General features: G+C 48.3%; 1 protein-coding gene across 1 annotated transcript in view; it reads left to right on the top strand.

Moving 5' to 3' along the window:
• Positions 1-2220: 2220 nt before the first annotated feature.
• The window catches only part of LOC138798933 (zinc finger protein 250-like), a 48324-nt gene continuing 27100 nt past the window's right edge, over positions 2221-23444 (top strand). Inside the window, exon 1 of the mRNA XM_069979555.1 lies at positions 2221-2295. The gene's annotated coding sequence lies outside the window, so the exon portion shown is untranslated. The remainder of the gene's footprint in view (positions 2296-23444) is intronic.

The raw sequence follows: 23444 nt of genomic DNA, 5'->3' as shown, positions 1-23444 counted from the left end.
ACATCCGGCCCTCCCTGCCCCCGACACATCCGCCTCTCACTGCCCAACACATCCGGCTCTCACTGCCCCGACACATCCACCTCTCACTGCCCCGACACATCCACCTCTCACTGCCCCGACACATCCGCCTCTCACTGCCCCGACACATCCGGCTCTCACTGCCCCGACACATCAGCCTCTCACTGCCCCCGACACATCCGCCTCTCACTGCCCTCACTGCCCCCACACATCCGCCTCTCACTGCCCCGACACATCCGGCCCTCCCTGCCCCCGACACATCCGCCTCTCACTGCCCAACACATCCGGCTCTCACTGCCCCCGACACATCCGCCTCTCACTGCCCCCGACACATCCGGCCCTCACTGCCCCGACACATCCGGCCCTCCCTGCCCCACCACATCCGGCCCTCCCTGCCCCCGACACATCCGCCTCTCCCTGCCCCCGACACATCCGGCTCTCACTGCCCCGACACATCCGCCTCTCACTGCCCCCGACACATCCGCCTCTCACTGCCCCGACACATCCGCCTCTCACTGCCCCGACACATCCGCCTCTCACTGCCCCACCACATCCGCCTCTCACTGCCCCCGACACATCCGCCTCTCACTGCCCCCGACACATCCGCCCCTCACTGCCCCGACACATCCGCCTCTCACTGCCCCGACACATCCGCCACTCACTGCCCCCGACACATCCGCCTCTCACTGCCCCGACACATCCGCCTCTCACTGCCCCCGACACATCCGGCCCTCCCTGCCCCACCACATCCGGCCCTCACTGCCCCGACACATCCGGCTCTCACTGCCCCCGACACATCCGCCTCTCACTGCCCCGACACATCCGCCTCTCACTGCCCCCACACATCCGCCTCTCACTGCCCCGACACATCCGGCTCTCACTGCCCCGACACATCCGGCCCTCACTGCCCCCACACATCCGCCTCTCACTGCCCCCGACACATCCGCCTCTCACTGCCCCCACACATCCGCCTCTCACTGCCCCGACACATCCGGCTCTCACTGCCCCGACACATCCGGCCCTCACTGCCCCCACACATCCGGCCCTCACTGCCCCGACACATCCGGCTCTCACTGCCCCGACACATCCGGCTCTCACTGCCCCGACACATCCGGCTCTCACTGCCCCGACACATCCGCCTCACATTGCCCCGACACATCCGGCTCTCACTGCCCCGACACATCCGGCTCTCACTGCCCCCGACACATCCGCCTCTCACTGCCCCGACACATCCGGCTCTCACTATCCCGACACATCCGGCTCTCACTGCCCCCACACATCCGCCTCTCACTGCCCCCGACACATCCGCCTCTCACTGCCCCGACACATCCGCCTCTCACTGCCCAACACATCCGGCTCTCACTGCCCCGACACATCCGGCTCTCACTCCCCCGACACATCCGGCCCTCCCTGCCCCGACACATCCGGCCCTCCCTGCCCCGACACATCCGGCCCTCCCTGCCCCGGCTACAACCTACAATAACTCTGCATCACACTGACTGGCTGCACTTTCCCTCCTCTTCCCCCATGTACCAGTCTGTCTTTTGCCGTCACGTAATGTCTTCTGATCTTGTATTGTTCCCGCCTGTTGCCTCTCTATTGTACAGCGCTACGGAACTAGGGGCGCTTTATAAATAATGATAATAATCACATGGGCAGGAAGTGGAGGCTGCAGAATAGAGGTGGGGGCGGGGCTTGTGTCATGTGACACGGGAGAAGATCACATGGGCAGGAAGTGGAGGCTGCAAAATAGAGGTGGGGGCGGGGCTTGTGTCATGTGACACGGGGGAGATCACATGGGCAGGAAGTGGAGGCTGCAAAATAGAGGTGGGGGCGGGGCTTGTGTCATGTGACACGGGAGAAGATCACATGGGCAGGAAGTGGAGGCTGCAAAATAGAGGTGGGGGCGGGGCTTGTGTCATGTGACACGGGGGAGATCACATGGGCAGGAAGTGGAGGCTGCAAAATAGAGGTGGGGGCGGGGCTTGTGTCATGTGACACGGGAGAAGATCACATGGGCAGGAAGTGGAGGCTGCAAAATAGAGGTGGGGGCGGGGCTTGTGTCATGTGACACGGGGAAGATCACATGGGCAGGAAGTGGAGGCTGCAAAATAGAGGTGGGGGCGGGGCTTGTGTCATGTGACACGGGGGAAGATCACATTGGCAGGAAGTGGAGGTTGCAACCCAGAAGTGGGGGCGGGGCTTGTATCATGTGACACGGGGAAGATCACATGGGCAGGAAGTGGAGGCTGCGGCTGAGGTTGGAAGCATTTCCAGGTCAGACGTCTTCTCACTGTTATTATACATGATGGGAGTTATAAGCTGTGTATGTGGGGGATGGTGGGAAATGGGAGCACACTCAGCTGTCACACATTACACTGATAGTAACATGGAGGAGGAGGAGACACCAATCATATACTGATAGTAACATGGAGGAGGAGGAGGAGACACCAATCATATACTGATAGTAACATGGAGGAGGAGGAGGAGGAGGAGACACCAATCATATACTGATAGTAACATGGAGGAGGAGGAGGAGACACCAATCATATACTGATAGTAACATGGAGGAGGAGGAGGAGACACCAATCATATACTGATAGTAACATGGAGGAGGAGGAGGAGACACCAATCATATACTGATAGTAACATGGAGGAGGAGGAGACACCAATCATATACTGATAGTAACATGGAGGAGGAGGAGGAGACACCAATCATATACTGATAGTAACATGGAGGAGGAGGAGGAGACACCAATCATATACTGATAGTAACATGGAGGAGGAGGAGACACCAATCATATACTGATAGTAACATGGAGGAGGAGGAGGAGACACCAATCATATACTGATAGTAACATGGAGGAGGAGGAGACACCAATCATATACTGATAGTAACATGGAGGAGGAGGAGGAGACACCAATCATATACTGATAGTAACATGGAGGAGGAGGAGGAGACACCAATCATATACTGATAGTAACATGGAGGAGGAGGAGACACCAATCATATACTGATAGTAACATGGAGGAGGAGGAGACACCAATCATATACTGATAGTAACATGGAGGAGGAGGAGGAGACACCAATCATATACTGATAGTAACATGGAGGAGGAGGAGACACCAATCATATACTGATAGTAACATGGAGGAGGAGGAGGAGACACCAATCATATACTGATAGTAACATGGAGGAGGAGGAGGAGACACCAATCATATACTGATAGTAACATGGAGGAGGAGGAGACACCAATCATATACTGATAGTAACATGGAGGAGGAGGAGGAGGACACCAATCATATACTGATAGTAACATGGAGGAGGAGGAGGAGACACCAATCATATACTGATAGTAACATGGAGGAGGGAGGAGACACCAATCATATACTGATAGTAACATGGAGGAGGAGGAGGAGACACCAATCATATACTGATAGTAACATGGAGGAGGAGGAGACACCAATCATATACTGATAGTAACAAGGAGGAGGAGGAGGAGAGGAGGAGGAGAAACAAATCATATACTGATAGTAACATGGAGGAGGAGGAGGAGACACCAATCATATACTGATAGTAACATGGAGGAGGAGGAGGAGACACCAATCATATACTGATAGTAACATGGAGGAGGAGGAGACACCAATCATATACTGATAGTAACATGGAGGAGGAGGAGGAGACACCAATCATATACTGATAGTAACATGGAGGAGGAGGAGACACCAATCATATACTGATAGTAACATGGAGGAGGAGAAGACACCAATCATATACTGATAGTAACATGGAAGAGGAGGAGACACCAATCATATACTGATAGTAACATGGAGGAGGAGGAGGAGACACCAATCATATACTGATAGTAACATGGAGGAGGAGACACCAATCATATACTGATAGTAACATGGAGGAGGAGGAGGAGACACCAATCATATACTGATAGTAACATGGAGGAGGAGGAGGAGACACCAATCATATACTGATAGTAACATGGAGGAGGAGGAGGAGACACCAATCATATACTGATAGTAACATGGAGGAGGAGGAGGAGACACCAATCATATACTGATAGTAACATGGAGGAGGAGGAGACACCAATCATATACTGATAGTAACATGGAGGAGGAGGAGGAGACACCAATCATATACTGATAGTAACATGGAGGAGGAGGAAGAGACACCAATCATATACTGATAGTAACATGGAGGAGGAGGGAGACACCAATCATATACTGATAGTAACATGGAGGAGGAGGAGGAGACACCAATCATATACTGATAGTAACATGGAGGAGGAGGAGGAGACACCAATCATATACTGATAGTAACATGGAGGAGGAGGAGGAGACACCAATCATATACTGATAGTAACATGGAGGAGGAGGAAGAGACACCAATCATATACTGATAGTAACATGGAGGAGGAGGAGACACCAATCATATACTGATAGTAACATGGAGGAGGAGGAGGAGACACCAATCATATACTGATAGTAACATGGAGGAGGAGGAGGAGGAGACACCGATCATATACTGATAGTAACATGGAGGAGGAGGAGGAGACACCAATCATATACTGATAGTAACATGGAGGAGGAGGAGACACCAATCATATACTGATAGTAACATGGAGGAGGAGGAGGAGACACCAATCATATACTGATAGTAACATGGAGGAGGAGGAGGAGACACCAATCATATACTGATAGTAACATGGAGGAGGAGGAGGAGACACCAATCATATACTGATAGTAACATGGAGGAGGAGGAGGAGACACACAATCATAATACTGATAGTAACATGGGATGGAGGAGGGGAGACACCAATCATATACTGATAGTAACATGGTAGGAGAGGAGGAGACACCAATCATATACTGATAGTAACATGGGAGAGGAGGAGGAGACACCAATCATATACTGATAGTAACATGGAGGGGGAGGAGGAGACACCAATCATATACTGATAGTAACATGGAGGAGGAGGAGAGACACCAAATCATATACTGATAGTAACATGGGAGGAGGAAGGAGACCCAATCATATACTGAGAGTACATGGAGGAGGAGGGGAGGAGACACCAATCAATATACTGATAGTACATGGAGGGAGGAGGAGGAGACACCAATCATATACTGATAGTAACATGGAGGAGGAGAGGAGACACATCATATACTGATAGTAACATGGAGGAGGAGGAGGAGACACCAATCATATACTGATAGTAACATGGAGGAGGAGGAGGAGAACACCAATCATATACTGAGAGTAACATGGAGGAGGAGGAGACACCAATCATATACTGATAGTAACATGGAGGGAGGAGGAGACACCAATCATATACTGATAGTAACATGGAGGAGGAGGAGGAGGAGACACCAATCATATACTGATAGTAACATGGAGGAAGAGGAGGAGGAGACACCAATCATATACTGATAGTAACATGGAGGAGGAGGAGGAGACACCAATCATATACTGATAGTAACATGGAGGAGGAGGAGGAGACACCAATCATATACTGATAGTAACATGGAGGAGGAGGAGAGAGACACCAATCATATACTGATAGTAACATGGAGGAGGAGGAGGAGACACCAATCATATACTGATAGTAACATGGAGGAGGAGGAGGAGACACCAATCATATACTGATAGTAACATGGAGGAGGAGGAGGAGACACCAATCATATACTGATAGTAACATGGAGGAGGAGGAGGAGACACCAATCATATACTGATAGTAACATGGAGGAGGAGGAGGAGGAGACACCGATCATATACTGATAGTAACATGGAGGAGGAGGAGGAGACACCAATCATATACTGATAGTAACATGGAGGAGGAGGAGGGAGACACCAATCATATACTGATAGTAACATGGAGGAGGAGGAGGGAGACACAATCATATACTGATAGTAACATGGAGGAGGAGGAGAGCACACCAATCATATACTGATAGTAACATGGAGGAGGAGGAGGAGACACCATCATATACTGATAGTAACATGGAGGAGGAGGAGGAGACACCAATCATATACTGATAGTAACATGGAGAGGAGGAGGAGACACCAATCATATACTGATAGTAACATGAGGAGGAGGGAGGAGACACCAATCATATACTGATAGTACATGGAGGAGGAGGAGGAGACACCAATCATATACTGATAGTAACATGGAGGGAGGAGGAGTGAGACACCAATCATATACTGATAGTAACATGGAGGAGGAGAGAGGAGACACCAATCATATACTGATAGTAACATGGAGGAGGAGGAGGAGACACCAAATCATATACTGATAGTAACATGGAGGAGGAGGAGAGACACCAATCATATACTGATAGTAACATGAGGGGAGGAGGAGACACCAATCATATACTGATAGTACATGGAGGAGGAGGAGACCATTGAGTAACATGAGGAGAGAGGAGACACCAATCATATACTGATAGTAACATGGAGGAGGAGGAGGAGGAGACACCAATCATATACTGATAGTAACATGGAGGGAGGAGGAGGAGACACCAATCATATACTGATAGTAACATGGAGGAGGAGGAGGAGACACCAATCATATACTGATAGTAACATGGAGAGGAGGAGGAGACACCAATCATATACTGATAGTAACATGAGGAGGAGGAGGAGACACCAATCATATACTGATAGTAACATGGAGGGAGGAGGAGGAGACACCAATCATATACTGATAGTAACATGGAGGAGGAGGAGGAGACACCAATCATATACTGATAGTAACATGGAGGAGGAGGAGGAGACACCAATCATATACTGATAGTAACATGGAGGAGGAGGAAGGAGACACCAATCATATACTGATAGTAACATGGAGGAGGAGGGAGAGACACCAATCAGATACTGATAGTAACATGGAGGAGGGAGGAGGAGGAGGACACCAATCATATACTGATAGTAACATGGAGGAGGAGAGGAGACACCAATCATATACTGATAGTAACATGGAGGATGAGGAGGAGACACCAATCATATACTGATAGTAACATGGAGGAGGAGGAGAGCACCAATCATGATACGGATAGTAACATGGAGGAGGAGGAGACACCAATCATATACTGATAGTAACATGGAGGAGGAGGAGGAGACACCAATCATATACTGATAGTAACTGGAGGAGGAGGTAGACCAAGCATATACTGGATAGTAACATGGAGGGAGGAGGAGACACCAATCATATACTGATAGTAACCAGGGGTGATTCTAGCCTCTCTGCTGCCCGAGGCGAACTATAGGGATGAACGCCCCCCCCCCCCGTCTATCCGCCCACATTATAATCCACTACTGCCCCCCCCCCCCCCACTGCTGTCCCCATAAACATAATGTTTGGTCCCTTGCTGAGCACAGAGGATGTCAGAGAGGAGGGGGGCTAATCCTAGAGGAGAGGTCCCAGCAGCACAGAGGATGTCAGGAGATGAGGGGTGCTAATCCTATAGGAGAGGTCCCAGCAGCACAGAGGATGTCAGAGAGGAGGGTGCTAATCCTATAGGAGAAGTCCCAGCAGCACAGAGTGATGTCAGGAGAGGAGGGTGCTGATCGTTTAGGGAGATGGGTCCCCCTCTTCCCCCCTTATAGATGGTCCCCCTCTTCCCCCTTATAGATGGTCCCCCTCCCTTATAGATGGTCCCTCTCCCTTATAGATGGTCCCCCTCTTTCCCCCCTTATAGATGGTCCCCTCTCCCTTATAGATGGTCCCCCTCTCCCCCCCTTATAGATGGTCCCCCTCTCCCTCCTCCCTTATAGATGGTCCCCCTCTCCCCCCTCCCTTATAGTTGGTCCCCCTCTTCCCTCTCTCCCCCTTATAGATGGTCCCCCTCTTCCCCCCCCCTTATAGTTGGTCCCCCTCTTCCCTCTCTCCCCCCCCCCTTATAGATGGTCCCCCTCTTCCCCCCCCCTTATAGATGGTCCCCCTCTTCCCTCTCTCCCCCTCCCTTATAGATGGTCCCCTTTCCCTTATAGATGGTCCCCCTCCCCCCCTTATACATAGTCCCCCTCTCCCCCTCCCTTATAGATGCCCCCTTATAGATGGTCCCCCTCTTTCCCCCTCCCTTATAGATGGTCCCCCTCTCCCCCTTATACATGGTCCCCCTCTTCCCCCCCCTTATAGACGGTCCCCCTCCCGCCCCTCCCTTATAGATGGTCCCCCCCTTATAGATGGTCCCCCTCTTTCCCCCCTCCCTTATAGATGGCCCCCCCCTTATAGATGGTCCCCCTCTTTCCCCCCCTCCCTTATAGATGGCCCCCCCCTATAGATGGTCCCCCTCTTCCCTCTCCCCCTCCCTTATAGATGGTCCCCCCCCTTATAGATCGTCCCCCTCTTTCCCCCCTCCCTTATAGATCGTCCCCCTCTTTCCCCCCTCCCTTATAGATGGCCCCCTTCCCCCCCTACCTTATAGATGGCCCCCTTCCCCCCCCCTACCTTATAGATGGTCCCCCTCTCCCCCCCCCCCCTGCACAGCAGATAAAACAAAAACAAAAAAACAGCACACAACTCACGTGCCCTCCGTTCCCCCGTCGAGCCTCTCTGGTCTGGTCCCGGCTGATGTGCGGCTGCCCGGGTGTCCCGTCCTGTCCCGGCAGCGCGCGCATCACAGAGCTCCCCGTGCGCCTGTGGCTGTGACTTCCGGCGCACGGGGAGCTCTCTGATGCGCGTGCTGCCGGGGACAGGACGGGACACCCCGGGCAGCCGCACATCAGCCAGGGGACTAAGGCTGCATTCCCACGTTCCGTGATCCTGAACGATCACGGACGTGGAATGCATGTACTGGAGCCCCCCCGCCCCCGGGAAGTATCTGTAATGAGATGCTGTGAGCGGGGGAGACTGTATTCATAAGCGCCGCGCTGTAGTATCAGCACCGCGCGGCTGATTTAGTACAGCGCGGCGCTTATGAATACAGTCTCCCCCGCGCACAGCATCTCATTACAGATACTGCCCGGGGGCGGGGGGGCTCCAGTACATGGTACAGTCAGGGCCGTTTTAATACATTGGTGGGCCCAGTGCACAGCCCTCAAGAGTGGGCCCCCCTCCCCTTTCTGCACATTGTATAATGTACTGAATTTGCCCCCACACTGTATCAAGAGCCCCAGTACATACAGTAGTTACCTTATAACACTATTTCCACCATACAGTGATAACATATCACATAAAAACTGCACTAAACAAAACAGAAAGATATCACCATTGATACCATTACATAATACCGCCCTAACACTACAACCCTATAACAGAGTGCAGTTACATCCAGTGACTCACTGGGGGCGTCTTCTCCGATCAGAGTCTGTCACCTTTTCTTTTTCTCTCCATCCAGCCTGGGCCACCTTGAAGTCTTCTCCTGGCTGTGAATCTTCTCTCCAGAATCTGCCAGACAAATATTTTAGGCTCCAACACATACAGTAGTTAGGTCCCTTGTACCCCTATACAGTAGTTACACCCCTCTGTACTCCTACATAGTTACACCCCTCTGTGCCTCCATAGTTTTAAGGTGTCCCTGTAGTATATAGACCCTCATGTGCTCCTCCAGTTATATACAGCCCTCCTGTGCGCTCCCCCATTAGTATATAGCCCCCCTGTGCACTCTCCCCAGTAGTATATAGCCCCCTGTGCTCACCCACAATAGTATATAGCCCCCCTGTGCTCTCCCCCAATAGTATATAGCCCCCCTATGCTCTCCCACAATAGTATATAGCCCCCCTGTGCTCTCCCACAATAGTATATAGCCCCCTGTACTCTCCCCCAATAGTATATAGCCCCCCTGTGCTCTCCCACAATAGTATATAGCCCCCCTGTGCTCTCCCCCAATAGTATATAGCCCCCCTGTGCTCCCCCTCAATAGTATATAGCCCCCCTGTGCTCTCCATAATATATAGCCCCCTGTGCTCTCCCCCATAGTATATAGCCCCCCTGTGCTCCCCAATAGTATATAGCTCCCCTGTGCTCCCCCATAGTATATAGCTCCCCTGTGCTCTCCATAATATATAGCCCCCTGTGCTCTCCCCCATAGTATATAGACCCCTGTGCTCCCCAATAGTATATAGCTCCCCTGTGCTCCCCAATAGTATATAGCCCCTGTGCTCCCCAATAGTATATAGCTAACCTGTGCTCCCCAATAGTATATAACCCCCTGTGCTCCCCCATAGTATATAGCCCCCTGTGCTCCCCCATAGTATATAGCCCCCTGTGCTCCCCAGTAGTATATAGCCCCTGTGCTCCCCATAGTATATAGCTCCCCTGTGCTCCCCCATAGTATATAGCCCCCTGTGCTCCCCAGTAGTATATAGACCCCTGTGCTCCCCAGTAGTATATAGCTCCTCTGTGCTCCCCCATAGTATATAGCCCCCTGTGCTCCCCCATAGTATATAGCCCCCTGTGCTCCCCAATAGTATATAGCCCCCTGTGCTCCCAATAGTATATAGCTCCCCTGTGCTCCTCCATAGTATATAGCTCCCCTGTGCTCCCCCATAGTATATAGCTCCCCTGTGCTCCCCAATAGTATATAGCTCCCCTGTGCTTCCCAATAGTATATAGCTCCCCTGTGCTCCCCCATAGTATATAGCCCCCTGTGCTCCCCCATAGTATATAGCTCCCCTGTGCTCCCCCATAGTATATAGCCCCCTGTGCTCCTCCAAAGTATATAGCTCCCCTGTGCTCCCCCATAGTATATAGCCCCCTGTGCTCCCCCATAGTATATAGCCCCCTGTGCTTCCCAATAGTATATAGCTCCCCTGTGCTCCCCAATAGTATATAGCTCCCCTGTGCTCCCCCATAGTGTATAGCCCCTGTGCTCCCCCATAGTATATAGCTCCCCTGTGCTCCCCCATAGTATATAGCCCCCTGTGCTCCCCCATAGTATATAGCCCCCTGTGCTCCCCAATAGTATATAGCCCCCGTTCTCCCCCATAGTGTATAGCCCCCTGTGCTCCCCCATAGTATATAGCTCCCCTGTGCTCCCCCATAGTATATAGCCCCCTGTGCTCCCCCATAGTATATAGCCCCCTGTGCTCCCCCAAAGTATATAGCTCTTCTGTGCTCCCCCATAGTATATAGCTCCCCTGTGCTCCCCAATAGTATATAGCCCCCTGTGCTTCCCAATAGTATATAGCTCCCCTGTGCTCCCCAATAGTATATAGCTCCCCTGTGCTCCCCCATAGTATATAGCTCCCCTGTGCTCCCCCATAGTATATAGCCCCCTGTGCTCCCCCATAGTATATAGCTCCCCTGTGCTCCCCCATAGTATATAGCCCCCTGTGCTCCCCCATAGTATATAGCTCCCCTGTGCTCCCCCATAGTATATAGCCCCCTGTGCTCCCCCATAGTATATAGCCCCCTGTGCTCCCCAATAGTATATAGCCCCCGTTCTCCCCCATAGTATATAGCCCCCTGTGCTCCCAATAGTATATAGCCCCCGTTCTCCCCCATAGTATATAGCCCCCCTGTGCTCCCCAATAGTATATAGCCCCCGTTCTCCCCCATAGTATATAGCTCCCTGTGCCCCCCCATAGTATATAGCTCCCTGTGCTCCCCAATAGTATATAGCCCCCGTTCTCCCCCATAGTATATAGCCCCCTGTTCTCCCCCATAGTATATAGCCCCCTGTGCCCCCCCATAGTATATAGCTCCCCCTCCCATATAACATTGAAAAAAACAAACACTGTTACTCACCTAGGTCCACGCGTTCCTCTTCTCTTCCCTCCTGTGGCCGCACTTCCTGCGGTCACAAGAGGCTGCACTCCCCTTACCCTCGCGCCGACGCTCCAGTGACGTCGGGCGCTAGAGGGAGAGCGCGGCCTCTTGTGACCGCAGGAAGTGCGGCCACAAGAGTGACTGACAGGGAGGGAGCCAATGGCTCTCTCTCTGTCAGTGTCGCTGCTGCTGCAGCGCTGAAGCGCCGCAACAGCAGCGGACGGGGGCAGCGGCGGACGGGGGGGCCCTGCAGGGGGCGCCATGGAGGGGTAAGTAGATTACCCATCCATGGCGCTCCCCCATGACAGGCTGGTGGCCGGAGCCCTGTGCGACCGCACTGGTCGCACATAGCAACGGCCGGCCTGCTCGGGGGGAACCCCTTTAACCAGTGGGCCCGGTGCACGTGCACCATGTGCCCTCTGGTTAAAGCGGCCCTGGGTACAGTCAGTGGCGGATTATAATGTGGGCGGCCGCCCGAACCGCTCATATTATAATCTGCCACTGAATGCCGCCCCCATGAAGATAGCTGGTGGCGCCACCTGAGGCAGACGATTCAGGTCGCCTCATCATTGCGGCGCCCCTGATAGTAACATGGAGGAGGAGGAGGAGACACCAATCATATACTGATAGTAACATGGAGGAGGAGACACCAATCATATACTGATAGTAACATGGAGGAGGAGGAGACACCAATCATATACTGATAGTAACATGGAAGAGGAGGAGACACCAATCATATACTGATAGTAACATGGAGGAGGAGGAGGAGGAGACACCAATCATATACTGATAGTAACATGGAGGAGGAGGAGGAGACACCAATCATATACTGATAGTAACATGGAGGAGGAGGAGGAGGAGAAGACACCAATCATATACTGATAGTAACATGGAGGAGGAGGGGGAGACACCAATCATATACTGATAGTAACATGGAGGAGGAGGAGGAGACACCAATCATATACTGATAGTAACATGGAGGAGGAGGAGGAGACACCAATCATATACTGATAGTACATGGAGGAGGAGGAGGAGACACCAATCATATACTGATAGTAACATGGAGGAGGAGAGACACCAATCATATACTGATAGTAACATGGAGGAGGAGGAGGAGGAGACACCAATCATATACTGATAGTAACATGGAGGAGGAGGAGGAGACACCAATCATATACTGATAGTAACATGGAGGAAGAGGAGGAGGAGACACCAATCATATACTGATAGTAACATGGAGGAGGAGACACCAATCATATACTGATAGTAACATGGAGGAGGAGACACCAATCATATACTGATAGTAACATGGAGGAGGAGGAGGAGGAGACACCAATCATATACTGATAGTAACATGGAGGAGGAGACACCAATCATATACTGATAGTAACATGGAGGAGGAGACACAAATCATATACTGATAGTAACATGGAGGAGGAGAAGGAGACACCAATCATATACTGATAGTAACATGGAGGAGGAGGAGACACCAATCATATACTGATAGTAACATGGAGGAGGAGGAGACACCATCATATACTGATAGTAACATGGAGAGGAGACAACAAATAATATACTGATAGTAACATGTAGGAGGAGGAGACACCAATCATATACTGATAGTAACATGGAGGAGGAGGAGGAGACCACCCAATCATATACTGATAGTAACATGGAGGAAGAGGAGGAGACACCAATCATATACTGATAGTAACATGGGAAGGAGGAGACCCAATCATATACTGATAGTAACATGGAGGAGGAGGAGGAGGAGACACCGATCATATACTGATAGTAACATGGAGGAGGAGGAGGAGGAGACACCAATCATATACTGATAGTAACATGGAGGAGGAGGAGGAGACACCGATCATATGCTGATAGTAACATGGAGGAGGAGGAGGAGACACCAATCATATACTGATAGTAACATGGAGGAGGAGGAGACACCAATCATATACTGATAGTAACATGGAGGAGGAGGAGACACCAATCATATACTGATAGTAACATGGGGAGGAGGAGACACCAATCATATACTGATAGTAACATGGAGGAGGAGGAGACACCAATCATATACTGATAGTAACATGGAGGAGGAGGAGGACACAATCATATACTGATAGTAACATGGAGGAGGAGGAGGAGACACCAATCATATACTGATAGTAACATGGAGGAGGAGGAGACACCAATCATATACTGATAGTAACATGGAGGAGGAGGAGACACCAATCATATACTGATAGTAACATGGAGGAGGAGGAGACACCCATCATATACTGATAGTAACATGGAGGAGGAGGAGGAGACACCAATCATATACTGATAGTAACATGGAGGAGGAGGAGGAGACACCAATCATATAACTGATAGTAACATGGAGGAGGAGGAGACACCAATCATATACTGATAGTAACATGGAGGAGGAGGAGGAGGAGACACCGATCATATACTGATAGTAACATGGAGGAGGAGGAGACACCAATCATATACTGATAGTAACATGGAGGAGGAGGAGACACCAATCATATACTGATAGTAACATGGAGGAGGAGGAGACACCAATCATATACTGATAGTAACATGGAGGAGGAGGAGGAGGAGACACCAATCATATACTGATAGTAACATGGAGGAGGAGGAGGAGGAGACACCAATCATATACTGATAGTAACATGGAGGAGGAGGAGGAGACACCAATCATATACTGATAGTAACATGGAGGAGGAGGAGGAGACACCAATCATATACTGATAGTAACATGGAGGAGGAGGAGGAGACACCAATCATATACTGATAGTAACATGGAGGAGGAGGAGGAGACACCAATCATATACTGATAGTAACATGGAGGAGGAGGAGGAGACACCAATCATATACTGATAGTAACATGGAGGAGGAGGAGACACCAATCATATACTGATAGTAACCAGGGGTGATTCTAGCCTCTCTGCTGCCCGAGGCGAACTATAGGATGACGCCCCCCCCCCCCCCCGTCTATCCGCCCACATTATAATCCACTACTGAGAGTAACATGGAGGAGGAGACACCAATCATATACTGATAGTAACATGGAGGAAGAGGAGGAGGAGACACCAATCATATACTGATAGTAACATGGAGGAGGAGACACCAATCATATACTGATAGTAACATGGAGGAGGAGGAGACACCAATCATATACTGATAGTAACATGGAGGAGGAGAAGGAGACACCAATCATATACTGATAGTAACATGGAGGAGGAGGAGGAGACACCAATCATATACTGATAGTAACATGGAGGAAGAGGAGGAGACACCAATCATATACTGATAGTAACATGGAGGAGGAGGAGGAGGAGACACCAATCATATACTGATAGTAACATGGAGGAGGAGACACCAATCATATACTGATAGTAACATGGAGGAGGAGGAGACACCGATCATATACTGATAGTAACATGGAGGAGGAGGAGACACCAATCATATACTGATAGTAACATGGAGGAGGAGGAGGAGACACCGATCATATGCTGATAGTAACATGGAGGAGGAGGAGGAGACACCAATCATATACTGATAGTAACATGGAGGAGGAGGAGACACCAATCATATACTGATAGTAACATGGAGGAGGAGGAGACACCAATGCATATACTGATAGTAACATGGAGGAGGAGGAGGAGACACCAATCATAATACTGATAGTAACATGAGGAGAGGAGACACCAATCATATACTGATAGTAACATGGAGGAGGAGGAGACACCAATCATATACTGATAGTAACATGGAGAGGAGGAGGAGACCCCAATCATAATACTGATAGTAACATGGAGGAGGAGGAGACACCAATCATATACTGATTAGTGAAACATTGGAGGAGGAGGAGACACCAATCATATACTGATAGTAACATGGAGGAGGAGGAGACACCAATCATATACTGATAGTAACATGGAGGAGGAGGAGGAGACACCAATCATATACTGATAGTAACATGGAGGAGGAGGAGACACCAATCATATACTGATAGTAACATGGAGGAGGAGGAGGAGACACCAATCATATACTGATAGTAACATGGAGGAGGAGGAGGAGGAGGAGACACCAATCATATACTGATAGTAACATGGAGGGAGGAGGAGGAGAGGAGACACCAATCATATACTGATAGTAACATGGAGGAGGAGGAGACACCAATCATATACTGATAGTAACATGGAGGAGGAGGGGGAGACACCAATCATATACTGATAGTAACATGGAGTAAGGAGGAGGAGACACCAATCATATACTGATAGTAACATGGAGGAGGAGGAGGAGACACCAATCATATACTGATAGTAACATGGAGGAGGAGGAGGAGACACCAATCATATACTGATAGTAACATGGAGGAGGAGGAGGAGACACCAATCATATACTGATAGTAACATGGAGGAGGAGGAGACACAATCATATACTGATAGTAACATTGGAGGAGGAGGAGACACCAATCATAATACTGATAGTAACATGGAGGAGGAGGAGGAGACACCAATCATATACTGATAGTAACATGGAGAGAGGAGGGGAGACACCAATCATATACTGATAGTAACATGGAGGAGAGGAGGAGACACCAATCATATACTGATAGTAACATGGAGGAGGAGGAGGAGACACCAATCATATACTGATAGTACATGGAGGGAGGAGGAGGAGGAGACACCAAATCATATACTGATAGTAACATGGAGGAGGGAAGAAGGAGACACCAATCATATACTGATAGTAACATGGAGGAGGAGGAGACACCAATCATATACTGATAGTAACATGGAGGAGGAGGAGGAGACACCAATCATATACTGATAGTAACATGGAGGAGGAGGAGACACCAATCATATACTGATAGTAACATGGAGGAGGAGGAGACACCAATCATATACTGATAGTAACATGGAGGAGGAGGAGACACCAATCATATATTGATAGTAACATGGAGGAGGAGGAGACACCAATCATATACTGATAGTAACATGGAGGAGGAGGAGGAGACACCAATCATATACTGATAGTAACATGGAGGAGGAGGAGGAGACACCAATCATATACTGATAGTAACATGGAGGAGGAGGAGGAGGAGACACCAATCATATATTGATAGTAACATGGAGGAGGAGGAGACACCAATCATATACTGATAGTAACATGGAGGAGGAGGAGGAGACACCAATCATATACTGATAGTAACATGGAGGAGGAGGAGGAGACACCAATCATATACTGATAGTAACATGGAGGAGGAGGAGGAGGAGGAGACACCAATCATATACTGATAGTAACATGGAGGAGGAGGAGGAGGAGGAGACACCAATCATATACTGATAGTAACATGGAGGAGGAGGAGACACCAATCATATACTGATAGTAACATGGAGGAGGAGGAGACACCAATCATATACTGATAGTAACATGGAGGAGGAGGAGACACCAATCATATACTGATAGTAACATGGAGGAGGAGGAGGAGACACCAATCATATACTGATAGTAACATGGAGGAGGAGGAGACACCAATCATATACTGATAGTAACATGGAGGAGGAGGAGGAGACACCAATCATATACTGATAGTAACATGGAGGAAGAGGAGGAGACACCAATCATATACTGATAGTAACATGGAGGAGGAGGAGGAGACACCAATCATATACTGATAGTAACATGGAGGAGGAGGGGGAGACACCAATCATATACTGATAGTAACATGGAGGAAGAGGAGGAGACACCAATCATATACTGATAGTAACATGGAGGAGGAGGAGGAGACACCAATCATATACTGATAGTAACATGGAGGAGGAGGAGGAGACACCAATCATATACTGATAGTAACATGGAGGAGGAGGAGGAGACACCAATCATATACTGATAGTAACATGGAGGAGGAGGAGACACCAATCATATACTGATAGTAACATGGAGGAGGAGGAGGAGACACCAATCATATACTGATAGTAACATGGAGGAGGAGGAGACACCAATCATATACTGATAGTAACATGGAGGAGGAGGAGACACCAATCATATACTGATAGTAACATGGAGGAGGAGGAGACACCAATCATATATTGATAGTAACATGGAGGAGGAGGAGACACCAATCATATACTGATAGTAACATGGAGGAGGAGGAGGAGACACCAATCATATACTGATAGTAACATGGAGGAGGAGGAGGAGACACCAATCATATACTGATAGTAACATGGAGGAGGAGGAGGAGGAGGAGACACCAATCATATACTGATAGTAACATGGAGGAGGAGGAGGAGGAGGAGACACCAATCATATACTGATAGTAACATGGAGGAGGAGGAGGAGACACCAATCATATACTGATAGTAACATGGAGGAGGAGGAGACACCAATCATATACTGATAGTAACATGGAGGAGGAGGAGACACCAATCATATACTGATAGTAACATGGAGGAGGAGGAGGAGACACCGATCATATACTGATAGTAACATGGAGGAGGAGGAGGAGACACCAATCATATACTGATAGTAACATGGAGGAGGAGGAGACACTAATCATATACTGATAGTAACATGGAGGAGGAGACACCAATCATATACTGATAGTAACATGGAGGAGGAGGAGGAGACACCAATCATATACTGATAGTAACATGGAGGAGGAGGAGACACCAATCATATACTGATAGTAACATGGAAGAGGAGGAGACACCAATCATATACTGATAGTAACATGGAGGAGGAGGAGGAGGAGACACCAATCATATACTGATAGTAACATGGAGGAGGAGGAGGAGACACCAATCATATACTGATAGTAACATGGAGGAGGAGGAGGAGGAGAAGACACCAATCATATACTGATAGTAACATGGAGGAGGAGGGGGAGACACCAATCATATACTGATAGTAACATGGAGGAGGAGGAGGAGACACCAATCATATACTGATAGTAACATGGAGGAGGAGGAGGAGACACCAATCATATACTGATAGTAACATGGAGGAGGAGGAGGAGACACCAATCATATACTGATAGTAACATGGAGGAGGAGGAGACACCAATCATATACTGATAGTAACATGGAGGAGGAGGAGGAGGAGACACCAATCATATACTGATAGTAACATGGAGGAGGAGGAGGAGACACCAATCATATACTGATAGTAACATGGAGGAAGAGGAGGAGGAGACACCAATCATATACTGATAGTAACATGGAGGAGGAGACACCAATCATATACTGATAGTAACATGGAGGAGGAGGAGACACCAATCATATACTGATAGTAACATGGAGGAGGAGAAGGAGACACCAATCATATACTGATAGTAACATGGAGGAGGAGGAGGAGACACCAATCATATACTGATAGTAACATGGAGGAAGAGGAGGAGACACCAATCATATACTGATAGTAACATGGAGGAGGAGGAGGAGGAGACACCAATCATATACTGATAGTAACATGGAGGAGGAGACACCAATCATATACTGATAGTAACATGGAGGAGGAGGAGGAGGAGACACCGATCATATACTGATAGTAACATGGAGGAGGAGGAGACACCAATCATATACTGATAGTAACATGGAGGAGGAGGAGGAGACACCGATCATATGCTGATAGTAACATGGAGGAGGAGGAGGAGACACCAATCATATACTGATAGTAACATGGAGGAGGAGGAGACACCAATCATATACTGATAGTAACATGGAGGAGGAGGAGACACTAATCATATACTGATAGTAACATGGAGGAGGAGGAGACACCAATCATATACTGATAGTAACATGGAGGAGGAGGAGGAGACACCAATCATATACTGATAGTAACATGGAGGAGGAGGAGACACCAATCATATACTGATAGTAACATGGAGGAGGAGGAGACACCAATCATATACTGATAGTAACATGGAGGAGGAGGAGGAGACACCAATCATATACTGATAGTAACATGGAGGAGGAGGAGGAGACACCAATCATATACTGATAGTAACATGGAGGAGGAGGAGACACCAATCATATACTGATAGTAACATGGAGGAGGAGGAGACACTAATCATATACTGATAGTAACATGGAGGAGGAGGAGACACCAATCATATACTGATAGTAACATGGAGGAGGAGGAGGAGACACCAATCATATACTGATAGTAACATGGAGGAGGAGGAGACACCAATCATATACTGATAGTAACATGGAGGAGGAGGAGACACCAATCATATACTGATAGTAACATGGAGGAGGAGGAGGAGACACCAATCATATACTGATAGTAACATGGAGGAGGAGGAGACACCAATCATATACTGATAGTAACATGGAGGAGGAGGAGACACCAATCATATACTGATAGTAACATGGAGGAGGAGGAGACACCAATCATATACTGATAGTAACATGGAGGAGGAGGAGGAGACACCAATCATATACTGATAGTAACATGGAGGAGGAGGAGACACCAATCATATACTGATAGTAACATGGAGGAGGAGGAGGAGACACCAATCATATACTGATAGTAACATGGAGGAAGAGGAGGAGACACCAATCATATACTGATAGTAACATGGAGGAGGAGGAGGAGACACCAATCATATACTGATAGTAACATGGAGGAGGAGGAGGAGACACCAATCATATACTGATAGTAACATGGAGGAGGAGGAGGAGACACCAATCATATACTGATAGTAACATGGAGGAGGAGGAGACACCAATCATATACTGATAGTAACATGGAGGAGGAGGAGGAGACACCAATCATATACTGATAGTAACATGGAGGAGGAGGAGACACCAATCATATACTGATAGTAACATGGAGGAGGAGGAGACACCAATCATATACTGATAGTAACATGGAGGAGGAGGAGACACCAATCATATATTGATAGTAACATGGAGGAGGAGGAGACACCAATCATATACTGATAGTAACATGGAGGAGGAGGAGGAGACACCAATCATATACTGATAGTAACATGGAGGAGGAGGAGGAGACACCAATCATATACTGATAGTAACATGGAGGAGGAGGAGGAGGAGGAGACACCAATCATATACTGATAGTAACATGGAGGAGGAGGAGGAGGAGGAGACACCAATCATATACTGATAGTAACATGGAGGAGGAGGAGACACCAATCATATACTGATAGTAACATGGAGGAGGAGGAGGAGGAGACACCAATCATATACTGATAGTAACATGGAGGAGGAGGAGACACCAATCATATACTGATAGTAACATGGAGGAGGAGGAGACACCAATCATATACTGATAGTAACATGGAGGAGGAGGAGGAGACACCAATCATATACTGATAGTAACATGGAGGAGGAGGAGACACCAATCATATACTGATAGTAACATGGAGGAGGAGGAAGAGACACCAATCATATACTGATAGTAACATGGAGGAGGAGGAGACACCAATCATATACTGATAGTAACATGGAGGAGGAGGAGGAGACACCGATCATATACTGATAGTAACATGGAGGAGGAGGAGGAGACACCAATCATATACTGATAGTAACATGGAGGAGGAGGAGACACTAATCATATACTGATAGTAACATGGAGGAGGAGGAGACACCAATCATATACTGATAGTAACATGGAGGAGGAGGAGGAGACACCAATCATATACTGATAGTAACATGGAGGAGGAGGAGACACCAATCATATACTGATAGTAACATGGAGGAGGAGACACCAATCATATACTGATAGTAACATGGAGGAGGAGGAGGAGGAGACACCAATCATATACTGATAGTAACATGGAGGAGGAGGAGGAGACACCAATCATATACTGATAGTAACATGGAGGAGGAGGAGGAGGAGACACCAATCATATACTGATAGTAACATGGAGGAGGAGGAGGAGGAGACACCAATCATATACTGATAGTAACATGGAGGAGGAGGAGGAGACACCAATCATATACTGATAGTAACATGGAGGAGGAGGAGACACCAATCATATACTGATAGTAACATGGAGGAGGAGGAGGAGGAGACACCAATCATATACTGATAGTAACATGGAGGAGGAGGAGGAGGCACCAATCATATACTGATAGTAACATGGAGGAGGAGGAGACACCAATCATATACTGATAGTAACATGGAGGAGGAGGAGACACCAATCATATACTGATAGTAACATGGAGGAGGAGGAGACACCAATCATATACTGATAGTAACATGGAGGAAGAGGAGGAGACACCAATCATATACTGATAGTAACATGGAGGAGGAGGAGACACCAATCATATACTGATAGTAACATGGAGGAGGAGGAGGAGACACCAATCATATACTGATAGTAACGTGGAGGAGGAGGAGGAGACACCAATCATATACTGATAGTAACATGGAGGAAGAGGAGGAGGAGACACCAATCATATACTGATAGTAACATGGAGGAAGAGGAGGAGGAGACACCAATCATATACTGATAGTAACATGGAGGAGAAGGAGGAGACACCAATCATATACTGATAGTAACATGGAGGAGGAGGAGGAGACACCAATCATATACTGATAGTAACATGGAGGAGGAGGAGACACCAATCATATACTGATAGTAACATGGAGGAGGAGGAGACACCAATCATATACTGATAGTAACATGGAGGAGGAGGAGACACCAATCATATACTGATAGTAACATGGAGGAGGAGGAGGAGACACCAATCATATACTGATAGTAACATGGAGGAGGAGGAGGAGGAGGAGGAGGAGGAGACACCAATCATATACTGATAGTAACATGGAGGAGGAGGAGGAGACACCAATCATATACTGATAGTAACATGGAGGAGGAGGAGGAGACACCAATCATATACTGATAGTAACATGGAGGAGGAGGAGGAGGAGGAGGAGGAGGAGACACCAATCATATACTGATAGTAACATGGAGGAGGAGGAGGAGGAGACACCAATCATATACTGATAGTAACATGGAGGAGGAGGAGGAGGAGACACCAATCATATACTGATAGTAACATGGAGGAGGAGGAGGAGACACCAATCATATACTGATAGTAACATGGAGGAGGAGGAGACACCAATCATATACTGATAGTAACATGGAGGAGGAGGAGGAGGAGACACCAATCATATACTGATAGTAACATGGAGGAGGAGGAGACACCAATCATATACTGATAGTAACATGGAGGAGGAGGAGGAGACACCGATCATATACTGATAGTAACATGGAGGAGGAGGAGGAGACACCAATCATATACTGATAGTAACATGGAGGAGGAGACACCAATCATATACTGATAGTAACATGGAGGAGGAGGAGACACCAATCATATACTGATAGTAACATGGAGGAGGAGGAGGAGGAGACACCAATCATATACTGATAGTAACATGGAGGAGGAGGAGGAGACACCAATCATATACTGATAGTAACATGGAGGAGGAGATACCAATCATATACTGATAGTAACATGGAGGAGGAGGAGGAGACACCAATCATATACTGATAGTAACATGGAGGAGGAGGAGACACCAATCATATACTGATAGTAACATGGAGGAGGAGGAGACACCAATCATATACTGATAGTAACATGGAGGAGGAGGAGACACCAATCATATACTGATAGTAACATGGAGGAGGAGGAGGAGACACCAATC

Source organism: Dendropsophus ebraccatus, chromosome 8 (assembly GCF_027789765.1).
Source record: "Dendropsophus ebraccatus isolate aDenEbr1 chromosome 8, aDenEbr1.pat, whole genome shotgun sequence".
Taxonomy (NCBI): domain Eukaryota; kingdom Metazoa; phylum Chordata; class Amphibia; order Anura; family Hylidae; genus Dendropsophus; species Dendropsophus ebraccatus.
Note: the sequence above shows the minus strand (reverse complement) of the source record. Positions and strands in the feature narration are given on the sequence as shown.